This window comes from Oryctolagus cuniculus, chromosome 8 (assembly GCF_051225735.1).
Source record: "Oryctolagus cuniculus isolate XC-2025 breed Fujian yellow rabbit chromosome 8, ASM5122573v1, whole genome shotgun sequence".
NCBI classification, from domain to species: domain Eukaryota; kingdom Metazoa; phylum Chordata; class Mammalia; order Lagomorpha; family Leporidae; genus Oryctolagus; species Oryctolagus cuniculus.
In genome coordinates, this window is record NC_142874.1 from 96,386,971 (window position 1) to 96,404,559 (window position 17,589).

At 44.0% G+C, this 17,589-nt stretch overlaps 1 protein-coding gene across 5 annotated transcripts in view; it reads left to right on the forward strand.

The window, feature by feature from the left end:
- Nucleotides 1–17,589, forward strand: part of TSPAN5 (tetraspanin 5) — a 201,263-nt gene that overhangs the window by 11,734 nt on the left and 171,940 nt on the right. The gene's annotated exons all lie outside the window — the stretch shown is intronic.

The following is a 17,589-nucleotide window of genomic DNA, read 5'->3' on the forward strand; positions in this document are numbered from 1 at the left end:
TCCAGTACTATAACTCCCAAGCTCAGTAACAATTGTTTCGAAGTGGATGGCGGAACGGTTTGTCTCCCCTAATTGAAAAGGCATGGTGATGCTCTATACCTCTCCAGCGACTATTTACTATTAGATATGTGTTACAAAACATGGGGATCTTTCTCCTTGTTGAGACTTTTTTTCTAAGTTGTGCTTGGCACTAAGGCTTGAGTTTCTAAAAATCTGGAGGGAACAGCTGGTGCTCTAATAAATATTCAGGCCAGCTATTTTAATGCGTTGTACTCAATTAAGTAGTCCTAATAAAAGAGGAATACTTGACCTAAGCAAATTTCTCAAAGTATAATATTTTGCCGCCAACAAAAATTTCCCCCAATGTTAATAGTCCCCCCAAACAGCCTTAAAACTTCATTCTGCCAAGTAAGTAGTTCTAATCACTGTGGAGGCATCAGTTGCCAACAGTTGGTTCTCCTGGTTCTGGATATGGTCTTATCTCTGTGGCCCAGCCCTGGAACTGATAAAGACACCACAGGTCATTGACCTTTTTGAAGTCTTTATATTAGACAGCGGGAGAGATTTGTGCTGACTTGGGCATCCCTGTGCTGTGGGTCGGAAGGCAGGCAGCAGGGTCTGTTGTGAAGTGGTGTGGACCATGCACCCTGCTCCTGACTGCTGCTTACCTCCTTACCTACCAAGAGGCATGCTCAGTAATAGGATCAGTATTATTAATGGCAATATTCAGGTCTAACATCTGTCTCAGAGTCATGAGGATCAGAGTTCGTATGTATAAACTACTGGGAATCCTTAACAGGTAATAGCAATTATTACTGTGTTTTCTTCAATGCCCTTTATTTCTTCAGGTTGTTTTTCCTTAGCTTCTTTCAGAATCATTAAAATAATCTTACATTGTAACATATTTTTTGTCTTTTGTGATGTTCTGCCTACATAAGTGCATTCTCAAAATAACTAAGAGAAAAAAAGATCTCCCAGCGTTCACAGTGTTCCTTTCACTGTAATGAATGGCATGTGATTTACACTGCATCCCAGACCGTGAATCTGCATCTATTGTTTGTTGTTCATTTCCCCATTTCTCTCCTCTCTGCAGAACTAAGCTGTCTCATGTTGGTGCTTTGTACTGGGAGAAGTTGAGTTTCTGATGTGGAGTCTGCTGTTAGAGCTGTGGTGAGGGGGAGTGGAACCACTTTATTAACAGATGTTAGATCTGGATATGCAGGAGCTACCTGCATAGCTACCACTATGTATTTTTAGCCTTTTATGGCATCATTAAGTCCTGTATATTTGGGTCACAGATTTACTCTGTGTTACAGACAAATTGTTTAGGTTATGAAGGTTAAAATTGCATCAGTGATACAGGTAACTTGGGTTTCTCCTGGTATATTCTTAGAGTTGGTGCAGGGCTAGGATTTTGGCCTGAACTGCCCGTGTCATTGACTAAATGGGCCATCCATCTAGGTGAATGAGTGATCCACTGGCTTCTCCTTTGGGGCATAAATGAGGTGCACTAAGAGCTTTTGCACTTTGCCCAGTATTGTGGCCTGACATAGAAGAAGCAGGCTGTTCTATTTCCAGACCTAATCGTCCTGCTTACTGGGCCCAGCTCCTGCAGAAAAGTCCAGGGCGTGCTCCCTGAGCAGGTGAGAGGAGCTTTGGCACTCATTCCCATGCAGAAGGTGTGTTAGACACCCCGCTCCTTGAAGAGGCCGGCAGAAGGTGGATGAAAGGGAAGGAGTAAGTAGGAAGTTTTACTAGAGCATCTGTTGGTGCAAAAGAATGCTGTATTTAGCATGGGAGGACTTTATATTTGTATCTTTGGATCTATATCTTTTTCCTCTTTGGCTTATCAGAAACATCCCCAGAACTGCTGGATTAGATTCATTCATGGACCTTGCAATCCATTGTTATGACTCCCTGTTGGGACGGCACCAGCCAGATTCTTTCTTTGTGCCCCTTGTGCCACTAGCGATTGCTGCCAGTGTCTGGAGGTAGATTGCTATCTGGTGATCCAAGGCAGTGAGTCCCCAAATTCATTCATTTGCAGACTGCTTAGATTGTTTTGGACACCTTTGTGCCACCCAGAGCTTCTCAAATTTTATTTTATTATTATTTTTTAAGATTCCTTTTGTTTATTGGCAAGGCAGAGTTACAGGGAGAGATCAATAGCGAGACAGAGGAAAAAAGAGAGGCAGTATCTTCACCTGCTGGTTTACTCACTGAACAGCTGGGGCCTGGGACATGCCAAAGCCAGGAATCTAGAACTGGCATCGAATCAGCCCAGCCCTGGCCATTGCAGCCATTTGGGGAGTGAACCAGTGGATGGAAGACCTTTCTCTCTGTCTCTGCCTCCCTCTCTGTGATCATACAGGTGGATGTGGGTGGAAGGGACTCAGGTACTTGAGCCATCTTCCAGTGCTTTCCCAGGTGCTTTAGCAGGAAGCTGGGCTGGAAGTGGAATACCTGGTACTTGAACATTTGCTCTCCTGGGATGTAAATGTTGTAGGTAATGGCTTAACCACTGCACCACACTGCCAACCCCCCTCAAATTTTAATATGCATACACTTTATGTGGGGATCTTGTTAAAAGGCAGATTCTGATTCAGTAGGCTTGAGAGGGGCCAAAGATTTGGCACCTTCGACAAGCTCTCAGATGGTGCTGAGGTTTCCAGTCCACTGGTCTCACTTTGAGTCACAAGGAGCTAGTCTGTTTCAAAGTTATTCTTTTCTTTTAAGTGGACTCCATTTTTGAACCTTAAATACATTTATTTAAAAAGGAAACTTTAAAAATATCACTATTCACATGCATACAATGGCGATAATATGGCTCATTAACTTCTAGGTAGGTATTGGTGCCTGCTGGCAGGCCCATGTTGGGGGCCTGTTTCCTTTTGTTATAGGGGAGGTTAACAAGTATACTAAATGTCCAACATTCTGGTATCAAATGGAGTCTTTTTCCTTGACTAGAGCAGAGGATAAAAAGAGAATTGAAAGGAAATGACTTTCTTATTCCTGGTTATTTAATGCTGTATTTTGAAATCATCTCCTCTGGCACCCCAGAGCACTAGGGACTCACTTTGGGAAACTCTGTGTTTAAGTAATTCTCAGGAAAGCCTGCATTTGTGTGCTGAAGCCTGTTAGTGAGATGAGTGGAACTCTAGAGGTAAGCTGGTTGGGGAAGTGGTTAAAGGCCCACTGCATGTTCTGTTGCCTATGAGGGGTGGATAACAGAGGGGCATCCTTCATTTCTGAAAAGTTGCTAACCCAGTATACATCTTAAGTATAAAATGGGGGAATGCTTTGGCACGTTGTATCTCAGGCTAGCAGGAAGTCCCCCTTCAGTTAGTAGGACATCTCCTAGTTACTGCTGCTCATGTTTGACTTTGGGATAAGTCCATTTATTTGGTGTGTATTAGAATTAAACACTTTTCTTTTGCTAAAAAAGTTATTTTGAAATCTTGATCCTTATTTTAAAAAATTTTTAAAAATATATAGGTATATATTTATTTGACAGGTACAATCACAAAGAGAGAGGGCGAGACAGAGAGAAAGATCTTCCATCCACCGGTTCACTCCCTAAATGGCTGCAATGGCCAGGGCTGGGCCGACTTGATGCCAGGAGCCAGGAGCTTCTTCCAGGACTCCATGCAGGTGCAGGGGCCCAAGCACTTAGGCCATCTTCCATTGCTTTCCCAGGCCATAGCAGAGAGCTGGATTGGAAGAGGGGCAGCTGGGACAGGAACTGTTGCCCAAATGGGATGCTGGCACACAGGCAGAAGCTTAACTTACTATGCCATGTCACCGGCCCCACTGAACCTTATTTTTTTTTTTAACATTTTTATTTTTATTTTATTCGGATGGCGGAGAGACAGATTGACGCATACCTGTTTAACAGTGTATAATGGGATGGTTCAGTACATGAATACATTGTGTAATGATCAAATTAGAGCAATTAGCACATCTATCACCTCAAGCATTTATCATTTCTTGGTGACAAGAACATTAAAAACCGTCTTCCAGCTATTGGAGGTATACATTATTCTTAAACACAGTCACCCTGCTGTGCAGTCGAACCTGTGACATCACACCCAGCAAGACGCCTTTCCCCTCCCCACCCTCAGAACTGCTCTGCTGCTCCCAGCTTCAATGTGAGAGCCAGTGTGGTGGCTCCCTGGGTTAAGTTGCCGCGTGGGACACTGGCATCCCACATGAGCACTGGTTCGAGTCCCAGTTGCTCCCCTGGTAATGCAGCTCCCTGCCAATGGCCAGGGAAAGCAGCAGCAGATGGCTCAAATCTGTGGGCTCCTGCACCCATGTGGGAGACGCCTATGGAGTCTGAGCTCCTGGCTTTAGCCTGGCCCAGACCTGGCTGTTGCTGCCACTTGGAGAGTGAACCAATGGATGGAGGTTCTCTGTCTCTATCTCTCCCTCTCTCTCTCTAACACAACCTTTCAAATAAATAAGTAAACTCTCAAAACAAATTTCTATGCTGTCAACTTTTTAGGAGTGACCGAGGGCTGTGGCTGTCGGCGGGTGTGTGCTGTGTGCGTTTCTGGAGTAAAAGCAAGGTAGCAGCGCGAACGCGGCTTTCTCAGGGGGGCACGTTTGTGGCCGCATCAGTGACACTGGCTTTTGGTTCAGCTGTGTTGACGGTGGAAACTCCTAGTCAGATGCTCTGAGAGTGGCAAACAGCCGTTTGGCAGTTTCCGTGGCTCACCTATCACCTCAGTTTCGTGCTGCAGTAAGGGAAAGTGTGTTGTCCCATCAGCAGTGTTATGCGTTTCTTCTGACTTCACCGGCATCTCTCCCCTGCGGATAACATTTAAAAGTAAGCGTTTTGAACACACAGAGCAAATACCTTCTGAATAAACATCATTTCACACAACCAGGAAAAAAAAATAAATAAAATCTATCAATCTCCTTCAGGCCTTTAAAAATCCCTGTCCCCCGTTTTTTTGTTTTTGTTTTTGCTTTTTTTTTTTTTTTTTTAAGGAAGGAGTTGCAAACATTAAGTCACTGGAACCAAAAACTCAAAAAATCAAGCTGTTTGTTTTAAATGTGTTTCAAGTTGACCTTGTGTAGACAGAAAAATGTAGCCAGGAACTTTGTGAGTGCCCGTTCTGCTGTGGGGGCGCTACTCGTCCAAGGTTCAGCAACTCCCGTGAGAAAGGATGCTCACAACTGGAATCTGAGGGAAAATCTCGTTCCTTTGATAGCCGTTCTTTGAGTTTTGTCTGTTGGTTTTTGAAAAGAATAAATTGAATGAAATCTAAATGATGTAACTGTTTGTGGCATTTTCAGTTTTCCCCTGCGTCTGCAAGGTTTAATAATCCCTCATTTTCTCACTATATCCTTGGAAAGTTTTCAAGTCCAGTGGGGATTTGAAACAGTTGCTTGAACATTTGAAAATAGTGTTTGTCCCCATTTTTTTCAAGACGCAGAATCAATATTTCAGAAGTGAAGGGATAGAATCATGCGCATGTACATGTGTATGTGTATATGTGTATGTATGTGTGTATGTATATGTGTATGTATATGTATTGAGGGGCGGGTGTGTGGCCTAGACAATAAGGTGCCCACATCCCACATCGGAGTGCCTGGGTTTGATCCCCAGCTTTGGCTCCTGACTCCAGCTTCCTGCTAAGGCAAACCTTGGGAGGCACAGATGATGGCTCAAGTAATTGGGTTCTTCCCTCCCATGTGGGAAACCTGAATTCCCTGTACCTGCCATTATAGGCATTTGGGGAGTGAACTAGTAGCTGGAAGCTCTATCTGTATTTCTCAAAACAAATTTTTTTTTTTAAAGTCAAATATCTTTCATATTGAGTGAAATGCATTATGTGTATCCATTTAAATACTGATAAATATCCTTATATTTAAAAATATATGTTTATATCGCATGTATCCTTGCTGCATATTAAATATTGTCATATATCCTTGGACTTATTATCTTTTAAGTAGACATGACTTTTCTTTGGAAAAAAAGAGTGAAACTACCTAAATTACCATATGACCTCTAAACATTTTCATTTGTGGTAAGAGACAAAACTTTCCTTATCACTTCATGTATCAAACTGTAATATGCAAACATAGAGACTTGCAGAGATAAGTTTTAGCAACTACACATATGCAGGAGAAAGCCTGTTATTGTAGTTTTGGTTCTTAGATGGATTCTAGAAAATAAACTCCCTGAGCTATGAAATTACTGCTTCTTAGCCAAAAACACTAACAGATTGCTAAGAACCTTTCAAGATACAGTTTTTAATCTTGAATGTCCTTTCTATTGAGTTTCCCCTCCTCTGCCCCCTTCCTTCTGTGATTTCCATTCCAGGGTTGAGAAGACAGAGCTTTTTACTTTCAGGGACGCTAAGCCTCCGTCTCATGCTTTAAAAAGGTTAACCTGCTGATAAAAGAACAGAAGGCTGGAATTCTTTTGAACAGGAATAGCTGTGCAAATACTTAATTCATTGTTCTTTGGCGGGTCTTTTTAGCGCCTGAGTACTGGAACCATGCTTTAATTGGCTTTTTGTGGTCCTGATTATATAATCTTAGGACTTATATGTTGAAAGAGACCTTAAAAATCATTTAGGCCTCTGCTTCTTACCGCTTCCTTCTCCCTGTTTCTTTCCCCCCTTATTTATTGTGGAGTGCTTTTTTGTTCCAACCAAAATTGCAAGCAAAGCTTGCAGTTTCTACAACAGGGAACAGAAACGCTGTTCTGGGAGCTGGGCGGCTCGGGAACCTCAGACATTTTGAGCCGTGCTTCGAGAGGAGAGTGTGCAGAGGGACAAGGGGAGTCGGTGCAGATTGGAGCCGTGGGTGGGGTTCTGGCTGGGGCCTGTGGAAAAGGCATCTGTTTACCATTTATACATTGAACCGGGATGAAGTCGGCATTTGGCCTGTGCTGTTTGTAGGATATGTGCAGGCCCAGTTGCCAAGTCCCAGTGCTTCAACTCCCTCTGGTTCCACTAAACAGTTTTGGCACAGTTGGTTTGATTAACATCAACCTTGCTTATGTTAAGTAACTATGCAGGTTATTTATTATGTATTACTCTCCTGCTTGGAATGAGCACACTCTAAAACCTCAGCTTCATATGGATTCCATATGTGGCTTTTAAGTTAGCAGAAACCCAAAGGCCCCCAATTCATTTGCACATAGAGTTACATATCGAGTGGATTAAGCTTGATGGCATAAGCATTGTTTGAAATTCTTGGTCATCTCTAATGTTGTCCCTGTTTCATGTAAACAAGCTATTAGGTCTTTGGAGATTCTGTGATGATAAAGTGTATGGAAATTCACACATGTTTTATCTAATTCTTTCTACTGAGTGAAAATATTCTTGGAATTTATTCTGTTGTGGGTTTTGCAACCGTGAACCCTAGTAGTACAAGATTTTTAAAAAGGGACATTTACCCTCTGTTTCTGTCAGTCTCCCCACACTCCGGTGCTAGGCAGAGAAATGACAGTGAGGTTAAGAGAGAGAATACCTGGGTACAAATACGGGCCTTGACACTGCCATGCCAAGTGATCTGGAGCATAACTTTGTCACTCTGAGCTGTTCCCTTTGGGCAGAAGTGGCAGTAGGGCTCACTTGGGTTGTGGGAAAGAGTTAGTGGGATGATGTCCCCACATCGTGAGCATCATCCTTCCTTGAGGAAGGTGTGTATTGTGAGTGAATGCTGACTTGGTGATAAAGTGTCCAACAGGTGACTGCTCAGCGTGGTTACAGGTGACAGTTCATTATCATCTGGGAGGCTGTTCAGTGTCCAGGAACCTCAGCTTTTCTCGCTAGGTACACTCTGGATGACAGCTCTTTTGGTGAAAGCCAAGCTTTGTTCCCTGTGGTCTGAATCCCACAAGCAGAGATGGGGTCTCCATGCAACACAATGGGAGGGTTTTCTAGCTAGGGCAGCTGCCATGTTCCCTTCTGTCCTGGCCCTTAATTGCCTTTCATGTGTGGCCGAGTGCAGCTGTCCACCGTGTCCGTGCCTGGCCTGTGTCTGAGTTTCCAATGCCAGCATTTCTTCTGTCTTCCCCAGAGGGTCATTTTGAGGCCACACACCTACCTGAGTTTTTTGTTTTGTTTTTTAGTGGTAGGATAGGCAGAGCATATCAGTAAAAAACATATGAACAGGACCCAGAAATCAATCTACAATATAGTAAATCTCTAATAATTATTCATTGAAATAAATTAGTCGAATGTCATTTTCTTAGTTTAGGAAGAGAATAAGCATCCATCCTGGGCCCTCTGCAAAAATCTGTTTGGCACAAATAGGTGTGTGTAGGGAGTTGCCTAATTTATGAGTACATAATTCATTCTGATGGTAATTACAGAGTCTCTAATTGAATTTATATTTGCATGCTTACAATATTTTTCCTTAATGAATGGTGTGTATGTATTGTTGAAGGAATCTGACACTTAAAATTGTTTTTTATTGTCTGAGAAGTAAGAATATAAGTCTAAGAACTCATTAAAGAAAGCTGCCTCCCTCCCTGAGGTCAGTGCCCTGCAGAGTGGGAGCGTTTGCCGAGTGGACTTCCACCGGATCGCTTTCCATCTTCAAGGCTATCGTAGTGGATTTGCTTCCTTCAACTACATGCATGAAGATTTTTGGAAGTAAAGTTTTCCCATATTGAGACTAGCTTCTGTCCCATTCCCTATTCAGTTATTTCTTGATTTTTGGTGCATTTCTAAGCGTAGGTAAGTTTCTACATGTGAGAAAGGTGAGACATAAAGGAGGAAGAGGAGCAAAAACTGGGTGGGGCCACTGTTGTGAGGGAAGGACATGCTTTAGGAGAATCCCAGAGGCAGCTGTTGGAGGACACGATTGGATTATGGGATGTGTCCAGTCTGTTTCCAGTGAGGGCCATTTGCAGCTGCTTTTGTAACCTGGGAATAAATAATGCAGTAGGGGTTCATATGAAAGAATGGCTGGGGCCATGAACCCCGTAAGGGTAGTCGAACAAGTTTAGGAACATGCTCAGGTTATCGGGAGACTCCCTCCATGGACCTCTTGTGCTCCTACATGTCTCACTGGTTACAGCACGGATGCTTTTTACCTAGTCCATGTCTTTGGGTTGTGTTTGCAGGCAGCAGCTTTGAGGGGTGATGTGCTGTCTCACTCGTGGACAAAGAAAAGTCATTTACTGCTCATGATAAAGCAGCAGGTTCTCCAGGCATAGGATCCTCAGCTGTGGTACAGACCCACTGCCTGTGAAGCGCCCGTCTGTGTCCCTCAGCATCACTCCCGTTGGACTTCAAGGGCAGAGGGGCCCTTGTGTAAACCTGATACTCAGGCTTCCTACTGTGATGTGAATTATAAACTCCTTTGTCTCTGACCCGGAGTCTCCTGTCTTCTGCCAGCTTTCATGAACTAAGAATAGGCCAATTTATTACCTTGTAATAGGGCAACATCAAATCAAGACCAGATGCACGTTAAGTTGGGTGTAAGTTGAATATGTGTCCGGTGCAGTGTCCACATGCCTCCAGTCGAGGAGATAGTTAACGTGGGCCTCTCCTATAGTGGGTTTCTAAGGCAATGGTGGGACCTCCTCAGAGCTGCTTATATTCCTTAGACCTGAGGAGTGCTTCTCAGGCCCTTCCTATCTGCATTGCTAGCTGCTAGGTCTCCATGGAACTGATGCAGATTTGCTGAGAGTTGTCATGTCTTGAGTTAGGTAAGACATAGAACTGTGATGCTTGAGAGTGCAGAGCTGCAAGTCCAGTGTTTTCAGTGGCAGTGGGGAGAGAGCACTCGTGGTCAGGAGCTAGACAGCTCTGGTGGGCACCAACTATGGCCTGAGCAGGGGCACAATGCAGAGATCTGACACCGGGCCCTGGAGAAAAGGGAGACAGGACAGGCAAGCCAGGCCAAGGTGGCGGAACAGAGCTGGGAAGGGGCAGGAAGAGCCACTGTCAGGGACAGCCGGGTGCTGATGACATTGCACCGGGGAAGACAGTCGGTTTGCTTTCTGGTATTTGTGGAATGAATAGTTTCCCAACAATCAGTTAACCCATCTCCTGAAGAATGACACTCAGGTGGTCTAGGCAATTGAGAGAAGCATTTATGATTAACATTCGAGCAGCCGATGAGAGCCAAGCGAAACATTTGTTCAGAACAATATATTTTGTCCTTTTACTTTGTGCTACATCTATACATGTGTAGTACTTATCATCTGCAACGGGGCTTTCTCTGTCCCCCATCAAGAGAATAATGTCTATATAGTAACTAGGCCTGAAATTAAGATTCTAGGTGGGAAGAAGATTCCCAGGGCTCAAATATAGGGAATAAGATGTTGAAACCCTGTTGTTTCCAACAGGAATCTCACTGGCATCTCAACAGAGCCAAATTCTAAATAATGTTCTTCATCCGTTTAATGATATGTGAACATTATTAACTGCCTGAAGCCAACAATTGGCAACCCGTGATGACTGCTGGAATCTGGGGATTTGGGGATTAAGTAAAAAATTCAGGGATCAGGAAGTGGGATTTTAATGGGGAAATATCTGTGGGAGAGAGATACCTAGCCCTGAAGTCTGTGGCATACAGCTGTGCAGGTTGTGAACTGCATACCTCCCTGGGACGTGCATGGTGTTCCCTGGAGTTGCGTGGTGTGGCAGGGCTATGTGCACTGGGAACAGGGCCAAGGGCAGTGATTCAAAGGTTGAAATGAGTGACATGGAGAGTGGATGATCCTGTTACTGGCCTCAGACATTTCTGCGGGTGTGGTAAACATTACCTGTGCCTGTCACGCCTTGAAGGACTGCTCAGGTACCTGGAACGTCACAGATTGGCCTAAATCACCTCACATATGTCCACACTCCAGCTGCTCCCCATTGGGCCCAGGGAGACCCAAACACCTGCAGCTGCTGATCCTTTGTTGTTGTATCCCTGAAACCAAGTAAACCATTTGCTCATTTGCATTAATCAGTGAATAAGCTTGATCATTCATGTTCAAAACAGTTAACCCCTGTTGTGAATTAGTAGTTTGTCTGTAATTGCCTTTTGACTTTCAACTCTGTGTATCAAAATGAAGAGGCTGCCAACCAAAATTTTTAGCAGTTTTACTTTATGTTTTTTTAATTGTATAGTATGTGAAGTATTAGCTAGTTTAAATGCACAGGTTAATAGAGGTCATCTTTATATGTACATTTATTTTTATTGAATACCTCTGCAAGTAATTTTTAGGAGATAAAAATGATTATTAACATAAACTTTCCTTTAACATTCTAAATGCTTTTCATTTTAAACCTAAAGTTTCGCAGAGTGGATTTAGGAAGGGACTAACAGGAGACTTGGGAGTGAAACTCCCTGCTCCTGCTTACATCCATTTTACTGCTGTTGCCTTCTGTAGTGGTCTAGGAAGGGCAGCCCAGTTCTGTCTCGTGTTCAGCTTTTGAGACATTCTGCACGGGGTCACTTACAGCCAGGCAGAGTTAGCAGCCTTAGTATGTGCCTTGTTCCTCACTCAGGTGAATTTAGTAAGACAACCCTCAGGAAAGCCTGGAAGACCTACATGGGTACTTCAAGAAGTTTGTGGAAAGTGGAATTAAAAGATAAGTTTATTGTGGTGCAGAAAATTTTGAAATCTGTGAATCTGAAGTGTTTTCAAAAGGTCAATGGAAAATGTGTATTATGAAAACAACTATGCATGGATTTCAGAATGTTTGGCACCAAAATTAACTTTGAATTCCATTTTCCATGACTTTTTGAGGTTCCCTTGTATTTTTCGTTTTCATACTGTCAACCACCCCCCCAACAATGTTTTATGTAATAGGATTTTGCATAGTAGAAAACAGTGGGACTCAGTATGGTAAGGCGTGGATTGGAATCCCACCACTGTTACTTTCCAGCTGTGTTACCTTGTGAAAGTTTTCAGAATGAAAATGGAGTCACTGTGTCACCCTCAGCAATAAAGCTGGGAGGTTATGGAGGAAGGGTTCTCACACAGGATTGCCTGACAATAACTGTCACATCACACCCTGCCGGAGCCACAACACCGCACAAAGGCTACAGCAACCGGATACACACAGCACTTCTTCAAGGACATCTGCCTGGCAGCTGTCCATTCATCTTCACAATGACGCTGCTGGTGTTGCTAACCTTTGTGGCCAAAGATTCCTGTTTCAGAAGCATTTTCTGGACTCCTCCTCATTTTTATTTTTAAAAACTCCTCTTTGCCTCAACCTCTTTGAATATACTCATAGTTTACTGTGATACATGTATTCCCATGCACTGCTATTCCCAACTACATATTGAATAATAATGTTATATTGAATAATAGTTTCATAATAATATTGAAAATATTGAATATAAAATATTGAATAATATTATGTAGTTTCATAATAATAATGAAAAATCTATCTCTGATTGATTTTTTAAATGTCAAATTTTTTGAGTCTCAGTTTCCTTGTAGGTAAAGTGAATTTGTCAGGGGCAGTTCTTTGTAGGTCACTCATTTGTGCATCTTGCAAGCTGAGTACTGATTGCCTTTGTTCTGGACTGTCTTTTCAAGGATTTTTGTGTAGTGAGAAGCCTGGGAAGATAGATGCCTGCTAAAAAATATCTGGGTTCTTTAAGTTCAGGAGTCCTCTCAGAGTGCAGGTCACCGTGTGAGCCCTGTTTGTATTATCCTGCGGGAATTGGAGCTTGGGGAACCAGCAGAAATGCAGATACTGTGCGTACTGCTATTGCTGTGAGTAATAAGCTGTTCTTTGTCTTCAGCCCGAGACTGTTGTGTCTTCTGCCAGCATCCATGAAACGTTAAGATAACTTGTTGGCTTAAAAATAGGCTAAAATCTCAGACTTTGCACAGTACTTGCTATACAGTAACACTTGCTCGGTCTCTATTAGTGCGCCTTGGTTCGGGTCATTGCCGTTTCTCACTTAGTTACTGCAGTAGTTCTCTTCCTTCCCCGACACTCCATTCTCTCCACCCTGCTGCAAGGAGATGTCTCTGCCAGCAAATCTGGTTTGTCACAGTGCTGTAACTTTAAATTTGGACAGGGTTAAAGCCCAACACCATCATAGGGACCCAGCTTACTCCTCATCTCTCCTGTTTGGCACGTCCATGCTCTGTTCGCCAGCCTTACCTGTACGGAGCAGAGGGCCAGGTGTACTTGATGTGGCTTATTAAGTATTAAGGGTTCCTAGGTTCAGGAGTGCATCTCCGCTGTGTATAGCCCACTGTGTGTGCAGGTCTCACCGGGTCCTTTTCCCATCACCGTGTGGGAACACGGACTTGGGAACTGTCAAATTGTGAACTTATTTATGTTTCCTGGTTGCACAAGGTTGTTCTTACCTCTGCTTTCAGTGACATTTCTCCCGCTGCAGGCCAGCTCCTACCAAAGGTATGGTACGTACCTTAGGAATTTGTAAAGAATAAGCAAGTCGTGAGTGCCAGTGCTCCCTTAGGACCTGGCTAGTGGCTGCTGCTGCTGCTGTTACTTTTGCAAGAGTTGGTTCCAGAATGACATCTTTTGGCTATAATTTCTTCAACTTCTGTACTCCTACCCCAGCCCATCATTTAGGGACACCCATTTAGCTATTGTTAGTCCTTTAGCACACATTCCTTATAGGGTTTTTTTTTTTAATGTACTTTTTAAAAAAATCATCAAAAGTACACCTAAATGTATCCTTATACTGAAAAGTAGGAGTTTACGTATTTTTCTTCTGGCGGTTGGATGGCATCTAGAGAGAGGGGCCGTGGAATGCTCTTAGCTGAAGAGAGCCAGTCTGGCACGCTGTGCCTTTTTCAGTCTGAGTGGCTCTGGGCAATCTGCTTTGTTCTGTTTTGTAGTCTGTTTTTTTTTTTTTTTTTTTTTTTTTCCCTTGCAACACCTTATTTTCCACCTCATGGTCTTTGATTCACAGCAAATTGTTTGTTTTCTAGAGGATAAACCTAAAGTTGGCTTAAATGGTTAAAATAGAAGCTGGCCATTAAAGTGTGAGTTTTACAAGCTGTCACATCATATGGCCTGTGCTTTAACTAGTGAAGTCCACCTTTGAAGTCCTGCTATGCAGTGGTGATGGAGGGGGGGAGAGAAAGAGAAAGAAGTAAGCCAATAAATCACTCCCCACGTTGGGTTTACGTGGTCGGATTGCTGCTCTGTAGGGTGCTTGTCATGGTGACCCCCTGTGGCACTGATTTAGTGAGAGGTCTGTTTTGAGGGCCTTGTGGGGCATGAGCTTGGTTGGAGTTTCACCCCAGGTTTCTACAGGCCTGGCTCCTGGAAGGCATTCCATAAATTGTTTTGAACGCATGAATGAGTAAATAAGAAAATGTGAGCGTGCTTAGTTAACTGTAAAGCAGGAGCCAAATGTGAACTAATATTGTTTTCCCTTCTTTCATGCAGAAAGATGTGCAGGTGCATGAGTGGGGACTGGCAGCGTGGAATGACAGAAAACGCCTGTAGTGCTCGGCTCTCTGCTCATGCCCCTGGCCTCCTTTCTCTCCTCTCACCTGAGATGGGGGCAGGCCTGATTGAGAAGTGTCCCTAGTGGCACACTTCTCCTGAGAGTTGGCCCTGTTGGTCTCCTCTCCCACCCCCTCCAGTGAGTTGGCTAAGCTAAGCCCTTTATTCCTCTGAGCATCTCTACCTAGCTCTCCCTACCTCTCCTCTGGTCTCCATCCGTAGGCCTTTAGCTCTGTCACCATCTCGTGTGTTCAGAGGGTATCTTTTCTCCCAGAGCTGTAGCTTCCCCTTTTGTGTTTCTTGGATACTTTTGGAAACCCTATAGGATTGAACCGAGTATATCTGGTAAGATAAGATAAGGGGGTAGTGATGATGTGTATATTTTTAAAAACTCAGTTTGGGGGTTGGCATTGTGGTGTAGCAGGTAAAGCCACTGCCTGTGTTGTCAGCATCCCGTGTGGGCCCTGGTTCCTGTCCTGGCTGCTTTACTTCCCATCTAACTCCCTGCTAATGGCCTGGGGCAAGCAGCAGATGGTGGCTCCAGTACTTGGGCCCCTGCGCCCACTTGGGAGACATGGAGGAAGCTCCTGGCTCCTGGCATCAGCCTGGCACAGCCATGGCCATTGTGACTATCTGGGGAGTGAACCAGCAGATGGAAGATTTTTTTTTTCTCTCTCTCTCTCTGACCTTTCAAATAAATAACTAAATCTTAAAAACAACAACAACAGCCAACCAACCAACCAAACAAACACTCCTTTTGGGCCAGAGCACCCAACGAAGGATTTTTCTGTCATGTGTAGACTTATTTTATAGCAAATGCTTTATAAGAACATACAAATTAAACCACATTTACTGAATGGGTTTTATTGTAAATTATACAGTTACCCAAATGGGGGCATGTCTATGTCAGTTGACAGTGTTTGCATATTTGAAATGGAAGCTCCTGGAAAGTGTGGGACATGGCAGTCTCAGGGAGGGAAACTTTATAGTTTGGTCACAGTTTGCCTTTGGTGGCTTCTGCAGGGCAGGGCAAAATGCCCATCATGGCCCTCTGCTATACAGAGGGCTTCTGGAAGAGCTCTGCCTTTGTTCCCTGCCTTGACCCTCAGGAGGGCCTGCAAGAGTCCTGGGTGTCTTTGCCTGCCCTGGAGGTCAGGGTCCCTGGAGAATATCAGTGCTTTGTGAAATGGAGGGTGCATTTCAAGTGTAAGTTGCTGATGATGTTTTACTGTGATTGGTCATTTTTAAGTGCATTAGCACTCTTGACCTATAACGGGGCTGGATGTTGCTCCTCTCCTTCCTCAAGGTACACTTCATGACAGCCCAGTCTTTGGGGGAGAGTGGTACAGCATGGTGTCACCAACCCAGCCTAAACCATTGCTTCATGTTTATTTATCAAATGCTCACAAAGGGTGACTGTCAATCATTTTGAATTCTTTGTAAACACAGAATTATCCCTTGAAGTGATGGAATAAATGGGGACCAGATGTGATTTTGCACATTTTCAGTCCTAAAAAGAGTTTGCGGTGATGTGAATGCCATTTCTAGAGATGAAGGCAAACTTCCTGCTGCACACAGAGCTTCAATAGCCTCACCTTTTATGCTATCATTGGGTGACATAACAGGTGGCTGCAGAGACCGAGAAGTATTGAGTTGCTTAGGTGAATCTGTCTTGCTTAGAGTGTTGAGAGGTTCATTGATTTGTGGGTGTGGGAAAGCTGTGGAAGGGTCATTTTAGAGTTTGCATTTCATTTTAATGGTACGTGGCCGGGGATCTGTGAGGCTGAACGACATTGCTAGGCTGCCCTAAGGCACCAGAGGGTTATGTAAGGAACCAGCTCTGTTGTCTTAGGTTCAGCATACCACCCTCTTTTTTTTTCTCTAGCTGAGCCAGAATTTTGGGAACGTCTCCCATCCCTGAAGTCTTTGCAGGTAGTTCAAGTCTCTCTATCTGCTCTCATTGCTGCACAACTATCCCCTGGGGTTGGACCTCCATCCTCCTGGATGCTTTGGCCTCCTGTGTCTGCCTCCTGCCTTTCTCCCTGTCGTCCCCAATTCCCTCTGTGCCGGAAGGGTTCTGTCACATGTCTGATCATGTCACTCCCAGGCTGCGAGTGGCCTCCGTGGCTTCCCTGTACCCTTGGTGTGGCCTAAGATCTTCTCCGTCTGCTTTGCCTCCTTTAGTGCCTGCTTTGTGGCTTTAACCCCTCCTTGTTTTCCTACTGTTCTCTCGCTCTCACCCCCAAATCAGATTAACCTGAAGACTCTGCTGTCACATTCGTAGGCCTTTTCCTTCCAAGCATGCATTATAATTAGGTTAGATCATTGTCAACTCTTTGGTAGTTATTTGATTGTCTGTGTTCTGCACTAGGTGGTCAGTTTCAAGAGGGTAGGGGTGATCCATTTACTGGTGGTGGCCTATGCACCCAAAGCATGGTTTTAAAGTGCTCCACAAGTCTTGATTTTGTATGACAGTGTTGGTTTATACCTCTCCCCATGTAATTATAAATGATGTCCCCTTTCACTTTTTAAAATTACTCATTTTGGAAGACAGCATCCAAAATAATCCTTTTTTAAAGCCCAAGGATGTGAAATCTTTCAGGTCAAGTGTTTTATTGTCAGATCCCTAGAGCAGGAGAGCCTGGTGTGGGAATAGAGAAGCTATTGCTAAATTCTACTGTGGCTGAAGATACTGGAATTTTTGCTCTTGGAACTCTGGCAGCTGGGGCTAGCATTGTGGTGTAGCGGGTTAAGCCGCCACCTGTGATGCTAGCATGCCATATGAACATGGGTAGGAGTCTCAGCTGTTCACTTCCGATCCAGCTCCTGCTAATGTGCCTGGGAAAGCAGTGGAAGATGGCCCTAGTGCTTGGGACCCTGCACCCACATGGGAGACCTGAATGAAACCATTGGCTCCTGGCTTAACTTGACCCATCCCCTGCCGTTGTGGCCATCAAGGGAGTGAACCAGCAGATGGAAGATCTGTGTTTCATTTTCTCCCTGTAACTCTGCCTTTTGAATAAATAAGTAAATCATTAAAAAAAAAAAGGAAGAAGAAGGGAAAAGAAAGGAACTCTGGCAGCATTTATAAAGTGTTTGACATTTTGAAGAGGTAAGTACATTCTCTGTATATCTGGGATTTTGGAATCTGATAGTGGGAGGTTTCAGAATT